The sequence below is a fragment of the Botryllus schlosseri genome, chromosome 7, assembly GCF_051294905.1.
Source record: "Botryllus schlosseri isolate E-star chromosome 7, Bs_hap1, whole genome shotgun sequence".
Lineage (NCBI taxonomy): Eukaryota > Metazoa > Chordata > Ascidiacea > Stolidobranchia > Styelidae > Botryllus > Botryllus schlosseri.
Window position 1 is genome coordinate 1,168,639 of NC_137242.1, and position 14,290 is coordinate 1,182,928.

At 41.3% G+C, this 14,290-nt stretch overlaps 1 long non-coding RNA gene across 1 annotated transcript; it reads left to right on the plus strand.

Moving 5' to 3' along the window:
• The first annotated feature begins 7,911 nt into the window (after nucleotides 1-7,911).
• LOC145443106 (uncharacterized) lies at nucleotides 7,912-14,029 on the plus strand. The gene is made up of 4 exons (XR_013916283.1): nucleotides 7,912-8,504; nucleotides 9,905-10,075; nucleotides 10,142-10,221; nucleotides 13,474-14,029. It is a non-coding gene; the product is annotated as an uncharacterized LOC145443106 (long non-coding RNA).
• Nucleotides 14,030-14,290: the final 261 nt, after the last annotated feature.

Consider the following 14,290-nt stretch of genomic DNA (forward strand, 5'->3'; position numbering starts at 1 on the left):
CGAGAGCTATACGTGTAATTTTTAGGGATGGTGTGAACGTGAGGTTCACGTTCGCGTTCTGTGTGTGAACCTCAGAAACTTAGAGGTTCACGTTCACAAACGAACCTTGGTAGGTTCTGCACTGTGAACTTTTTCTATATATTCCAATTTTTCACGTCATTATAACATCTTTGGTTGAAATTCTTTGCATCTCAACTTCGCACCCATCTATGCATGGCGCTGGCAGCATAAAAAATCAACACCAAACGGACATGCACCTTGATAATCTCAAAAATGTGACTTGCTATCCTACAAAAGTTTGCTCGAAATATCCACCTTTCCGTTTGGGAATATTTTGTGAGTCTCTGCTGTTGGCTTAACCCGCAATCACACGACATCAAGAGCGAAATACACTACATGTAGGAAGTCAGCGAATGCTGCTCATATCCAAACAATCAATGAATTTGATATCGTTGTCTGATGTAAAAAATCTAGCACGCGTAGTGGATCAATCTTAATTTCATAAGTTTATTGTATCATAAAAACCAAATCCGTGCGATTGGGGTGTTGGCTACTACTGCATAACTTGTTGATGCGCTAATATCGGTAGCAAGTATAGAAACCCGTTTTACACTCTTCTCAATATCAACGTAGCAATACCCAGACGCTGCATACATTGTCCGGTCTGGCCTAAACCTTTAAGGCGTAAGCTTATATTGCCTTGCACGTCCTCGTCGAAATTGTTGGTAAAGCGACGGAAGATATCAATTTTATGGGATTATTATAGCATTTGATTGCCCCAGCATTTGACGACGTTTAGAACGTCAATATGTACATCAGCATCGTGGCATTATGTGGCCCGAGTCGTCGCTAGGTATCGTATGCATTAATATAAGCTAACACTTCACTGAAATGTAGGGTTGGAATTAGACATATGACGTAACGTGACGTCATGAGGTTCACGTTCGCGTTCACACAGAATCTTTCAAAAAGGTTCGTGTTCGCACGAACCTGAACCTTTCAGAGGTTCATACCATCCCTAGTAATTTTGCGAAAGACGTTGGCCAGGTGATGATACTCGCGCAATTTCTCTGAAAAGTAGAGATGAAATTCGACTCGAACTAGACGGTAGAATTGGCTAAAACTCGGTTCGATTATGCTTTGGGACAAGCCTCGACTCCTGAACGTGGTTAAAAGTGGAGCACTTGTCTATGATAGAAATATCGGCGTCTTTAATCCGAGAGCTATACGTGTAACTTTGCGAAATACGTTGGCCAGGTGATGATACTCGCGCAATTTCTCTGAAAAGTAGAGATGAAATTCGACTCGAACTAAACGGTAGAATTGGCTAAAACTCGGTTCGATTATGCTTTGGGACAAGCCTCGACTCCTGTACGTGGTTAAAAGTGGAGCACTTGTTTATAATAGAAATATCGGCGTCTTTAATCCGAGAGATATACTTGTAATTTTGCGAAAGACGTTGGCCAGGTGATGATACTCGCGCAATTTCTCTGAAAAGTAGAGATGAAATTCGACTCGAACTAGACGGTAGAATTGGCTAAAACTCGGTTCGGTTATGCTTTGGGACAAGACTCGACTCCTGAACGTGGTTAAAAGTGGAGCACTTGTCTATGATAGAAATATCGGCGTCTTTAATCCGAGAGCTATACGTGTAACTTTGCGAAATACGTTGGCCAGGTGATGATACTCGCGCAATTTCTCTGAAAAGTAGAGATGAAATTCGACTCGAACTAAACGGTAGAATTGGCTAAAACTCGGTTCGATTATGCTTTGGGACAAGCCTCGACTCCTGTACGTGGTTAAAAGTGGAGCACTTGTTTATAATAGAAATATCGGCGTCTTTAATCCGAGAGATATACTTGTAATTTTGCGAAAGACGTTGGCCAGGTGATGATACTCGCGCAATTTCTCTGAAAAGTAGAGATGAAATTCGACTCGAACTAGACGGTAGAATTGGCTAAAACTCGGTTCGGTTATGCTTTGGGACAAGACTCGACTCCTGAACGTGGTTAAAAGTGGAGCACTTGTATATGATAGAAATATCGGCGTCTTTAATCCGAGAGCTATACGTGTAATTTTGCGAAAGACGTTGGCCAGGTGATAATCGCATGTATTTTTTTGAAACTACACTCTAATTTCAACCGGAACAAGACGGTAGAATTCGATGAAACTTATTTCGAACATGATTCAGGACAAGCTTCGACTCGTGTACGTGTCTACGTTTTGATGCCGTATCGATAATTTAAATGGTGACATCTTAAATCAGACGGCCGTGTGCTAATTTTCGACAAACATTGGCGGAGTGATGATACTCGCGCAATTTCTCTGAAAAGTAGAGATGAAATTAGACTCGAACTAGACGGTAGAATTGGCTAAAACTCGGTTCGATTATGCTTTGGTAAAAGCCTCGACTCCTGTACGTGGTTAAAAGTGGAGCACTTGTTTATAATAGAAATATCGGCGTCTTTAATCCGAGAGCTATACGTGTAATTTTGCGAAAGACGTTGGCCAGGTGATGATACTCGCGCAATTTCTCTGAAAAGTAGAGATGAAATTCGACTCGAACTAGACGGTAGAATTGGCTAAAACTCGGTTCAATTATGCTTTGGGACAAGCCTCGACTCCTATACGTGGTTAAAAGTGGAGCACTTGTTTATAATAGAAATATCGGCGTCTTTAATCCGAGAGCTATACGTGTAATTTTGCGAAAGACGTTGGCCAGTTGATGATACTCGCGCAATTTCTCTGAAAAGTAGAGATGAAATTCGACTCGAACTAGACGGTAGAATTGGCTAAAACTCGGTTCGATTATGCTTTGGGACAAGCCTCGACTCCTATACGTGGTTAAAAGTGGAGCACTTGTTTATAATAGAAATATCGGCGTCTTTAATCCGAGAGCTATACGTGTAATTTTGCGAAAGACGTTGGCCAGGTGATGATACTCGCGCAATTTCTCTGAAAAGTAGAGATGAAATTCGACTCGAACTAGACGGTAGAATTGGCTAAAACTAGGTTCGATTATGCTTTGGGACAAGACTCGAATCCTGTACGTGGTTAAAAGTGGAGCACTTGTATATAATAGAAATATCGGCGTCTTTAATCCGAGATCTATACGTGTAATTTTGCGAAAGACGTTGGCCAGGTGATGATACTCGCGCAATTTCTCTGAAAAGTAGAGATGAAATTCGACTCGAACTAGACGGTAGAATTGGCTAAAACTCAGTTCGATTATGCTTTGGGACAAGCCTCGACTCCTGTACGTGGTTAAAAGTGGAGCACTTGTCTATAATAGAAATATCGGCGTCTTTAATCCGAGAGCTATACGTGTAATTTTGCGAAAGACGTTGGCCAGGTGATGATACTCGCGCAATTTCTCTGAAAAGTAGAGATGAAATTCGACTCGAACTAGACGGTAGAATTGGCTAAAACTCGGTTCGATTATGCTTTGGGACAAGCCTCGACTCCTGTACGTGGTTAAAAGTGGAGCACTTGTCTCTAATAGAAATATCGGCGTCTTTAATCCGAGAGCTATACGTGTAATTTTGCGAAAGACGTTGGCCAGGTGATGATACTCGCGCAATTTCTCTGAAAAGTAGAGATGAAATTCGACTCGAACTAGACGGTAGAATTGGCAAAACTAGGTTCGATTATGCTTTGGGACAAGACTCGACTCCTGTACGTGGTTAAAAGTGGAGCACTTGTCTATAATAGAAATATCGGCGTCTTTAATCCGAGAGCTATACGTGTAATTTTGCGAAAGACGTTAACCCGGTGATGATACTCGCGCAATTTCTCTGAAAAGTAGAGATGAAATTCGACTCGAACTAGACGGTAGAATTGGCTAAAACTCGGTTCGATTATGCTTTGGGACAAGACTCGACTCCTGTACGTGGTTAAAAGTGGAGCACTTGTCTATAATAGAAATATCGGCGTCTTTAATCCGAGAGCTATACGTGTAATTTTGCGAAAGACGTTAACCAGGTGATGATACTCGCGCAATTTCTCTGAAAAGTAGAGATGAAATTCGACTCGAACTAGACGGTAGAATTGGCTAAAACTCGGTTCGATTATGCTTTGGGACAAGCCTCGACTCCTGAACGTGGTTAAAAGTGGAGCACTTGTCTATGATAGAAATATCGGCGTCTTTAATCCGAGAGCTATACGTGTAACTTTGCGAAAGACGTTGGCCAGGTGATGATACTCGCGCAATTTCTCTGAAAAGTAGAGATGAAATTCGACTCGAACTAGACGTTAGAATTGGCTAAAACTCGGTTCGGTTATGCTTTGGGACAAGCCTCGACTCCTGAACGTGGTTAAAAGTGGAGCATTTGTATATGATAGAAATATCGGCGTCTTTAATCCGAGAGCTATACGTGTAATTTTGCGAAAGACGTTGGCCAGGTGATGATACTCGCGCAATTTCTCTGAAAAGTAGAGATGAAATTCGACTCGAACTAGACGGTAGAATTGGCTAAAACTAGGTTCGATTATGCTTTGGGACAAGACTCGAATCCTGTACGTGGTTAAAAGTGGAGCACTTGTATATAATAGAAATATCGGCGTCTTTAATCCGAGAGCTATACGTGTAATTTTGCGAAAGACGTTGGCCAGCTGATGATACTCGCGCAATTTCTCTGAAAAGTAGAGATGAAATTCGACTTGAACTAGACGGTAGAATTGGCTAAAACTAGGTTCGATTATGCTTTGGGACAAGACTCGACTCCTGTACGTGGTTAAAAGTGGAGCACTTGTCTATAATACAAATATCGGCGTCTTTAATCCGAGAGCTATACGTGTAATTTTTAGGGATGGTGTGAACGTGAGGTTCACGTTCGCGTTCTGTGTGTGAACCTCAGAAACTTAGAGGTTCACGTTCACAAACGAACCTTGGTAGGTTCTGCACTGTGAACTTTTTCTATATATTCCAATTTTTCACGTCATTATAACATCTTTGGTTGAAATTCTTTGCATCTCAACTTCGCACCCATCTATGCATGGCGCTGGCAGCATAAAAAATCAACACCAAACGGACATGCACCTTGATAATCTCAAAAATGTGACTTGCTATCCTACAAAAGTTTGCTCGAAATATCCACCTTTCCGTTTGGGAATATTTTGTGAGTCTCTGCTGTTGGCTTAACCCGCAATCACACGACATCAAGAGCGAAATACACTACATGTAGGAAGTCAGCGAATGCTGCTCATATCCAAACAATCAATGAATTTGATATCGTTGTCTGATGTAAAAAATCTAGCACGCGTAGTGGATCAATCTTAATTTCATAAGTTTATTGTATCATAAAAACCAAATCCGTGCGATTGGGGTGTTGGCTACTACTGCATAACTTGTTGATGCGCTAATATCGGTAGCAAGTATAGAAACCCGTTTTACACTCTTCTCAATATCAACGTAGCAATACCCAGACGCTGCATACATTGTCCGGTCTGGCCTAAACCTTTAAGGCGTAAGCTTATATTGCCTTGCACGTCCTCGTCGAAATTGTTGGTAAAGCGACGGAAGATATCAATTTTATGGGATTATTATAGCATTTGATTGCCCCAGCATTTGACGACGTTTAGAACGTCAATATGTACATCAGCATCGTGGCATTATGTGGCCCGAGTCGTCGCTAGGTATCGTATGCATTAATATAAGCTAACACTTCACTGAAATGTAGGGTTGGAATTAGACATATGACGTAACGTGACGTCATGAGGTTCACGTTCGCGTTCACACAGAATCTTTCAAAAAGGTTCGTGTTCGCACGAACCTGAACCTTTCAGAGGTTCATACCATCCCTAGTAATTTTGCGAAAGACGTTGGCCAGGTGATGATACTCGCGCAATTTCTCTGAAAAGTAGAGATGAAATTCGACTCGAACTAGACGGTAGAATTGGCTAAAACTCGGTTCGATTATGCTTTGGGACAAGCCTCGACTCCTGTACGTGGTTAAAAGTGGAGCACTTGTCTATAATAGAAATATCGGCGTCTTTAATCCGAGAGCTATACGTGTAATTTTGCGAAAGACGTTGGCCAGGTGATGATACTCGCGCAATGGTTCGCTTCAGACCCTCGTCGAGTGCGGAGGTCTCTTGTTCGCGTCAGGTAATTAGTGGATTGCGCCACGAGTAGCAAGAGGTTCTACGATAGGATTTACATTACGGTAAGATCTTTCCTTTTACTAGTGTAGTGTAGTGTAGTGTCAGCTCTAGACGATATCTGCCTGATATCGTTGCCTCCTCACTACCATTAGGGTAGAAGATGGACGGCGTATCTTCAGAAAAGCGTAAAGCAGACCCCATCTCATCTGATAGCGACGATAGCACATCGCGTTCAAAAGTTAAGGTTCCAGCAAGGGGATATGCTTCTATATCCACCCCTCCTGAACATCGAACCTTCCGACCGGCTAACAATAGAGATTCCACGGCTCCTTGCGCCAGTAATGGTAATGATAAAAATACTTCAACCCAGACCACGGCATCTTATTCAGCAGCCGAATCGGTGACTGCTGCCGTAATCACACCTCAACAGTCCACTCCTGCAGGTAGAACCGATCTTCAGATTATAATATCCGGGCAGGATAGACGTATGACCCGCTATCATCCCACCCAGGTAAACAGGGCTCTGCACTCCCTTATAGGCAGTTACGACGAAATAAAACCCTTACCGTCCGGAGACATTGCTATAAAATGCCACAATCAAAGGCAGGTTAAACTAATATTAGAATCTGACCACATCAAGGACACCGTCACACAAACCAGCATACCGATCAAGGCTTCGATTCGTGATTATCGTAAACCGTGCGCTTCCCGATGTGTTATAAAGGGCGTACCCTTTGACATATCGGATTCCGAATTGTTAGAGGAGTTGAACTCTTTCCAGGTCACGTTCACGAAGCGACTTAAAAGGAGGTCTGATAAGGATCTTGTGGCTAGCATGACTGTTCTACTTGGTTTCGATTCCGAGCAGACTCCGTCGTATGTTACCTTCGGGTATTTGCGCTTCAAAACACATACTTACAATCCGCCTCCAACAAGGTGCTTTAATTGCAATCGGTACGGACATACAGCGAAAGCATGTAGAGGTAAACACAGTTGCACAAAATGCGGTGGTCGAGACCACAAATACGAATCTTGTCCCAATGATAAGAAATGCCTTAATTGCCATCAATCGCACAGCGCCGCTTACGCAGGATGTCCGACGTATAGAGAAGAGGCCAAAATTCAGGTCGTGAAAGAACGCTCGAACATTACATACGACGAAGCTAGGACTTTCATTCGCACGCAGCCAGCAACACCAAATATTCAATGTGATAACAGTGCAGTCTCGTACGCACACAAAGCAGCCTCTACCCCAAATAGTAAGAAAGTTCGCGGCCCCGCAGCGCGTCCAGCACAAAACGATGACGATCTTAGACATCTTCAACGTGGAAATATGTCACCATCTCCACAGGTGTCATTGAACCCCGTGAGCACTCCCAGCAAACACCTGATATCCCATGGATTTACTGGTATGTCCACAATTGTTCCAACTCGTCCCACCTCCCAAGGTTAGTTACTGAGGACTTGCTCAGTTTGTCACAAATTGGACGTCCAGTTATGTAACTCCAGGTGACTTCCAGTGGAAGAAATTTTTAGAATCTTCCTATTCCTGTCACCAATGAATATTCCAGAGGATGTCATGGTAGTCAGTCACCTGGATGCCTCGTACATGGGAGTTCATCAGGATACCCCTACTTGGATATCGTTTTCATGGAGTCCAGCTGGCTTGTTCAAAATAAAGACTCTCTCTCTCTCTGTTCAAAATGGCATATTATCATTATTCATCCCCACGTGGGATGCACATGCACATCTCGCGGACGAAATCGTAAGACATAATATAGGCTATATAGCCATTTATTGGTGTACTGTTTTCTTAAATATATCGCAATCCTGCTTTGTATTGATTTAATGAAATTGTTAATAAGCTGAACTATAGGCCTAAAGAGGCATATAGCAGGACCCAGGCGTGCACCTGCACCTGCACAACTGCACAGTGCACATCATGGCGAAATACGTGTTCTGAATATGTATACTATCCCAATATGGTGAAATACAAGAACAAATGTGAGCATCAAGGTGAAATTGTGATGCATGTGGCGGCATCACAACGTGATTCAGTAAGCATGATACGCCATGACCAATTGACCATTCGTAGCACACAACACGTCAAGTCTGGTATCTCAACAATCGCGGCCCAGACAGCCTTCTTCCTTCTCCGTCACGTGATACCTGCTCAGTGCAGCGCGACGGCGCGTGCTTCTGGCATTTGAATCTGAGTTGAAGTCTGTGTGACTGATGCGACGAGTTCCTTAGAGATAATGGACGCAGACAAAACAGTCATTAGTCATTGATTAGATTGAGAAGCTGTACGAAGCGAAAGCTGAAGACTTGCTGTCTGTTGTTAGTGTTGTTGATTCAGAAACTCTACCCGAATCGCTCCAACAGTGAAACAGTTTGAAATGGTAAGAGTTCTAATTAATAATGATATAGAATGATGCGTAAATAGACTTAACCACCGTATACACTTCTTGTGAGCGTAATTTAGCTTCTCCTTTTTCGTTGATAGTTTGTGTTCAATATCGATATATGGTAGAACACTCATTGTTTGTTACGCCTCGTTATTTCTTGGAATGCAGATACGCCATACTGTGAAGTGTGAACACGCTGCAGTATGATTGAAACGCCATAAACACCTATTTGCTGATTCATTCCAATAGCATGTTTTGCTGGTCGGTAGACTGAATGTTCCTCAAGATAGTGATAAAAATATCTCATGTATTTGCGCGGTCATACCATAGTAATTTATGTAATGAGGCATTTATTTATTGCTTGATCACTGGCTAACTTTATATGGATTGTACTAGTTTGGTTGCGCCTGAGACTGATTGCCGCCATTGTGGATTATTTCCAATTAACAACTCTTGCTGAAAGTATTCTGCTGACTCTTCCTTCAAAAACCTGATAAAATGAGTACATTTGCTGAAAAGTATGTCCCATATACAACCTATATGAGTAATTGATTATTAACAAGTGCAAGTTATACTTTGATAGGATACCATGATTGATTATTATGTAGTTCATTATTAATGACTATGCCCCTTTGTAGTACATGATACGCTCTTGCCGTGGCCAAATTCACCCTGTATATATAGCCGCACCCCAGACTGAAATCGGTGATTGTTTTCGACAACATGTTGTGCGTGACAGACACATTTCTCGCGTGATTGAAAAATTTCATTCGCGTGGCGGAAATATTTTTTGCTCTGATTCGATACTGAATTACTTTTGAACGACAATATGTGCTGAAATAGACCTGGTATACGCCGGGCTAAAGTTAAACCGTATATTCGCTGTTGCGCAAATGCCACGGTTGCTTGTGTTCATTGTAAAGCGCAAGCGCCTTATTCTGCATCTGGACTATGATATCGCTTTGTGACGTCAGCATAATTCATTAATCGGCGTGATCAGATATAAATGCTCGCGTGACAACTGATGTTAATATACAAGCATATTGTCTAAACGTGATAGAAGACATTATTTAAGATTATGTTGACTCCCTCTTCAAGTTGAGGAAATGCATGTGCCGCAATCAAACCCTCAACTCAGAGCCGCGGTTTGGCCTTTATCGTATCGCCCAGCGAATCTCGGCTATCAAAATGAATTATTGAATTACCATTGATGACGTAATCATATTCTGGGTGATTCACAGTAGCCAATATTCTCGGCGAGAATTTCTCGCCAACAGTAACCTGATAACTGATTAGTGTGTAAATGTACTATAGGCAGCATGCTTGCACCCGCATAGTTTTGTTTTTTGTACTGTCAGATGACTTGAATACAACCAGTCTGATTTTTTACCTAGATATCAGCAATGTTTTCCGTTGGTGATGACCACGTCAAGCAGACTGCACGAAGAATGCATTATAAAGTGTGTAGTGTACCGTCAACATGATGGAGTACTTAAATACATCATGGGCTTCAACTTGACAAAAAAGAGCACGGAACAAGTGGTGCCTGTATAATATCATTTTCTGTAAGTTGAATGGTAGGCCTACCTATCATATGCGAAAATCAATGTTCAAAATCAATCTATTTTCAGGCACCGGATGCGAAATCCATTCATCAACAATGCGAAGTGTGGCGCCAGGCCCAGGCGTGAAAGTTGGAGAGCAAACGATGGTAAAATAAATAGCTTCGATACAATTTGCAAAAACCGAAGGTGGTTGAAGAATTTAGTGTTGGTACTCAATCAGTCGTAGCATCATATCATACATTTCTGCTCAAGTTCAAGTAGCAGTAGTGAGCGATTGCTCAAGTGGAAATAGAAAATTAAGAAAATTGCACGAGCATCAATAAGTGGATTAGCCTGAATTGTGGAATTCTTTAGAGTGTAATCGTAGCTGGCCATTTCCGAATAGAGGTATAGTCAAGGTGAAAGTAATATCCTAAATTTCTGTTGAAACTACAAGCGGAAATGAAAAATTGCGTTAATAAGTCTTCAAGAAATTTTGAGAAGTAAATTTGGTCAAGGTTTTACCATCATCTTGCCACGAAATCGTGACTATTTCTGAATATAGGCAGTCAACGTATATCCATGTTGACTAGCGCGTATCTTTATGTTGAAGATGATCAGCATTGGAACCCAAGCAAAGCATAAAATTTCTAATCGAGTGTATGTAGAGATCTATAAGGCATGTAAAAGCTGCTTCCAGTACAAGCAGAAAATTGAGTTAGAAAGAAATCTTGTAATTTGTTTCATAGAGTAGATTTGATCTCGGTCAGGAGTAGCCAACCCGTGGCTCGCAAGGTTTTCAGTGGCCCGCGAGTTAATTATCGAAATAAATTGCAATATCAAAAAATAAATTAGGCAGGTAATTTATTGTGAGCTTGCAAGACCAACGAAAATTTGATTGTCCTGACCGCAAACTTTTAGATGTTGATGACGAAAATATCAGTTCCGACGCGTTGGCGTAGCCAGGGGCCATCCACAATTTCGTATATGAACATAAAGTAGAATATTTTGTCGCAGATTTATTTGACTTGATATTTTTCTTAGCTCTTCGCGCGATTTATTGTCACTCGATTTCTAGCTTTTATAGTATTGTTTCCCTCTCATGAAAATTAAATATGCGCCCAATCTACGGAATTGAGCTCAACTATATTCACAATTATGTGAGAACTTGTTGTCCCACATGCGACTTCGCGCCTGCACTCGCTGAAAAATAGTCGTTGATGAAACCTTTGCGCAAAATGATAGACACATGTTCACTGAAATCTTCGATTATTCGTGTCTTGGTCAATTAAGCCCTGCGGTACACAGATCTGGTCAATTGAGCCCAGCGGTATACAGAGGTGATCCACAATATATGCAACATTATTATTGCCAGAATTCATTCATTAACTTTGAAAAAATTTCGCGATTTCGGATCATATAGGTTATATTCTAGCTGCACCTATATTCGCAAACAATGGAATTGTCAATAATATGGTGATTTGGCGGCAAAATACAGTTAAAATCAATAAAACAGTAGCTCTTCTAACAATGATGTAAGTCGGTATTTTTCTATGCTACCTATAATTTACTCGAACACTGCGGCAAACTTGGGTATGCGTTGAGGTAGACAAAGTATGTTACTGTAAACGCGGACATTGAAATTTTCTTCATCGTCTTAAATAGTGATTCAGGTTTCCCTCAAGGCCAGGGATCATTTGAGTCTTTTGTGATGCACTAGTGCAGGGCCGGCCAACCCGTGGCCCGCGAGAAGGTTTTGAGTGGCCCGCGAGGTAATTTCCGAACTTGGTAATGTTATAAAAAAAATGAATTGCACAGATTGTGAACTTGCAAGGCCAACCAAATATTTGATTAGTCTCGCCGCAACACTTGAGATGTGATGACTAAAATATCAGTTACGACGCATTGGCATTTCCATGAGCCAGTCACACTTTGGTAGATCTTCGTACACTACAAAGCAGAATAATTTGCGATAAATTTATGAAAAGTAAATATTTTCTACACGCTTTGCGCAACATGTAGTCATTCGATTTCTTGCTTTTAATATTGTTACCCCTTTTTGAAAATGAATGAACGCCTAATGTATCAGATTGAGTCTAACTATATTCTCGATTACGAGACAAAGTGTCGTTCAACATATGCGACCTAGCGTTTGCGCTCGCTGAAAGACCGTCGACTATGAAACCTAGGCACAAAATGATTGATGCATGTTGGTCGAAGCTTTTGAAATTGATATGTCCAGGCGCTGAATAGTCCAGTCCTGGCAAACTGATCCCAGCGATATACTGCAGGCCCGCAATATAGTCAAGTGATAATATTATTGAGCTATGAACTTCGAAAACTTTTCGCGCGGCTAGTGGCCCGCGCAATATTTCGGCGTTCGAATGTGGCCCTTTAGCTGAAAAGGTTGGCCAGCCCTGCACTAGTGCGACCACAGATATTGTAATTATATTTTTGTGAAACTATTGTCTTCACCATGTAACTTGCATGTATCAGTTCCGTTTTGGCGTTTGTGCTTCTGTTTTTGGTAATTTTTTCATAGAACTCGGAACGCAATATGCATTTTTTCCGCACTCGATTTTTGCAGTGTTGAGGGATTATTTAATGGAAGTATTTCTTACGGAAATTTCAAACGTTGCATTGCATCAAACAAGCATTGTTCAATCTATGCAGAATTGCTGGGCGGTCTGTATGTTTGACAGCCCTGATGTAATGGAATTTGGCTTCTTGCCAACATGGGTAGTCGAAGTAAAAGTAGTCGGTACTGCTCAAGTAATACATAATTTCTAGTGAAGTATATGTAGTGGTTTACAAGACATGTTTAACCTACCTCAAGGAAGCCGTTAGTGTGATGTCGTAAATTTGGTCGAGGTGTCGCTTGATTTTTGCATATAACCGTAAGTGGCATTTAACAAATTAAAGTATTCAACGTTGGGACTCTGGTGGAAGTAGAAGTAACAGGAATTTATACTGGAGTAAGTAATGATTTACGAAGTATGTTAAAACTACTCCAAGTTGAAATTGAAGTTGAAAGGTACTCGAGTTGTTTGAAAATGGTAGATTTGGTTGTAATGTTTCATTCTTTTACCATGTAATGGTCCGAACATGGGTAGCCGAAGTAAAAGTAGTCGTTTTTGGTACTTAAGCTGAAGTAGAAGTAACATCATAAATTTCAACTGAAGTAGAAGTAGCAATTTTCAAGGCATGTCAAGATTATTTCAAGTGGAAGTAGAAATATAAGTTGATAAGTACTTGAGAAGTGGTCTTCGTTGAACAGGAGTTGGTTCTCCAGCAGACATATACCGGTAAGTAACGTAAATCTGTAGTGAAGCATAGGTAGCACTTTCCAAGGTGTATAACTACTTCGAGCAGAAATAGGCAACATACGGAATTCACTGACATTGCTGTATATATTTCAGCCACAAGCGCCGAGAAAAAACGTTTTGGTGCAGCCACTTGTGATTGACGAAGAAAAAGAATAGGCACTCGACATCTGCAAACGGTGCATTGATATAATTCTTGCAGAGTGAATTTTTACTGAACGCTTTTTGTAATGCTCGTTTTAAATTGTTGCGGTTACTTTATTCCTGCGATACCATTCTTTCATTTCATCAATCTTTTGCACATGGACTGTTCCATTAGCTTTGAGTTGTCCCAACAGTTGCAGTGTCTTATATTCCTTTGACACCTTTTTTTATGTAATTAATGCTTTTTTACTTTGACTATTTGTCAGTAGTTTGAGTGGAATTAGCAGTTGCTGTTTGCTAAACTCCTGTGACACATTTTCTGTGATTGCTTGTCGCAATATGATTTTTTACTTCAGCCTTGACTGTGTTGAGTGGTAGTAGTTCTCGCCTTATTTCACATTTTGTGTTTCGTAAATTAGATGTAGTTTCGTTGATAATAACCAATATCGTATTTGTATTTTGCCAGTTTCATTCCCCACTCACCCAATATACGCTGTGTGTGAGCTGATATGATGTTGTATCCCATGTTGTTAGTCGTGAGGCGTTGAACCAGGTATGGAGTGGAGATGATAAAGGGGGCGAATGACACTTCCATAGGAAGTGGCGTCATGTCCACAGTACGTCAGGCGTGTCCATAGGGAGTGACGTCATGTCCACAGTACGTTAAGCGTGTCCATAGGAAGTGGCGTCATGTCCACAGTACGTCAGGCGCATCCATAGGGAACCACGTGACGTCCAGGCTAGGTCAGACGCGTCCATGACGAGTCTC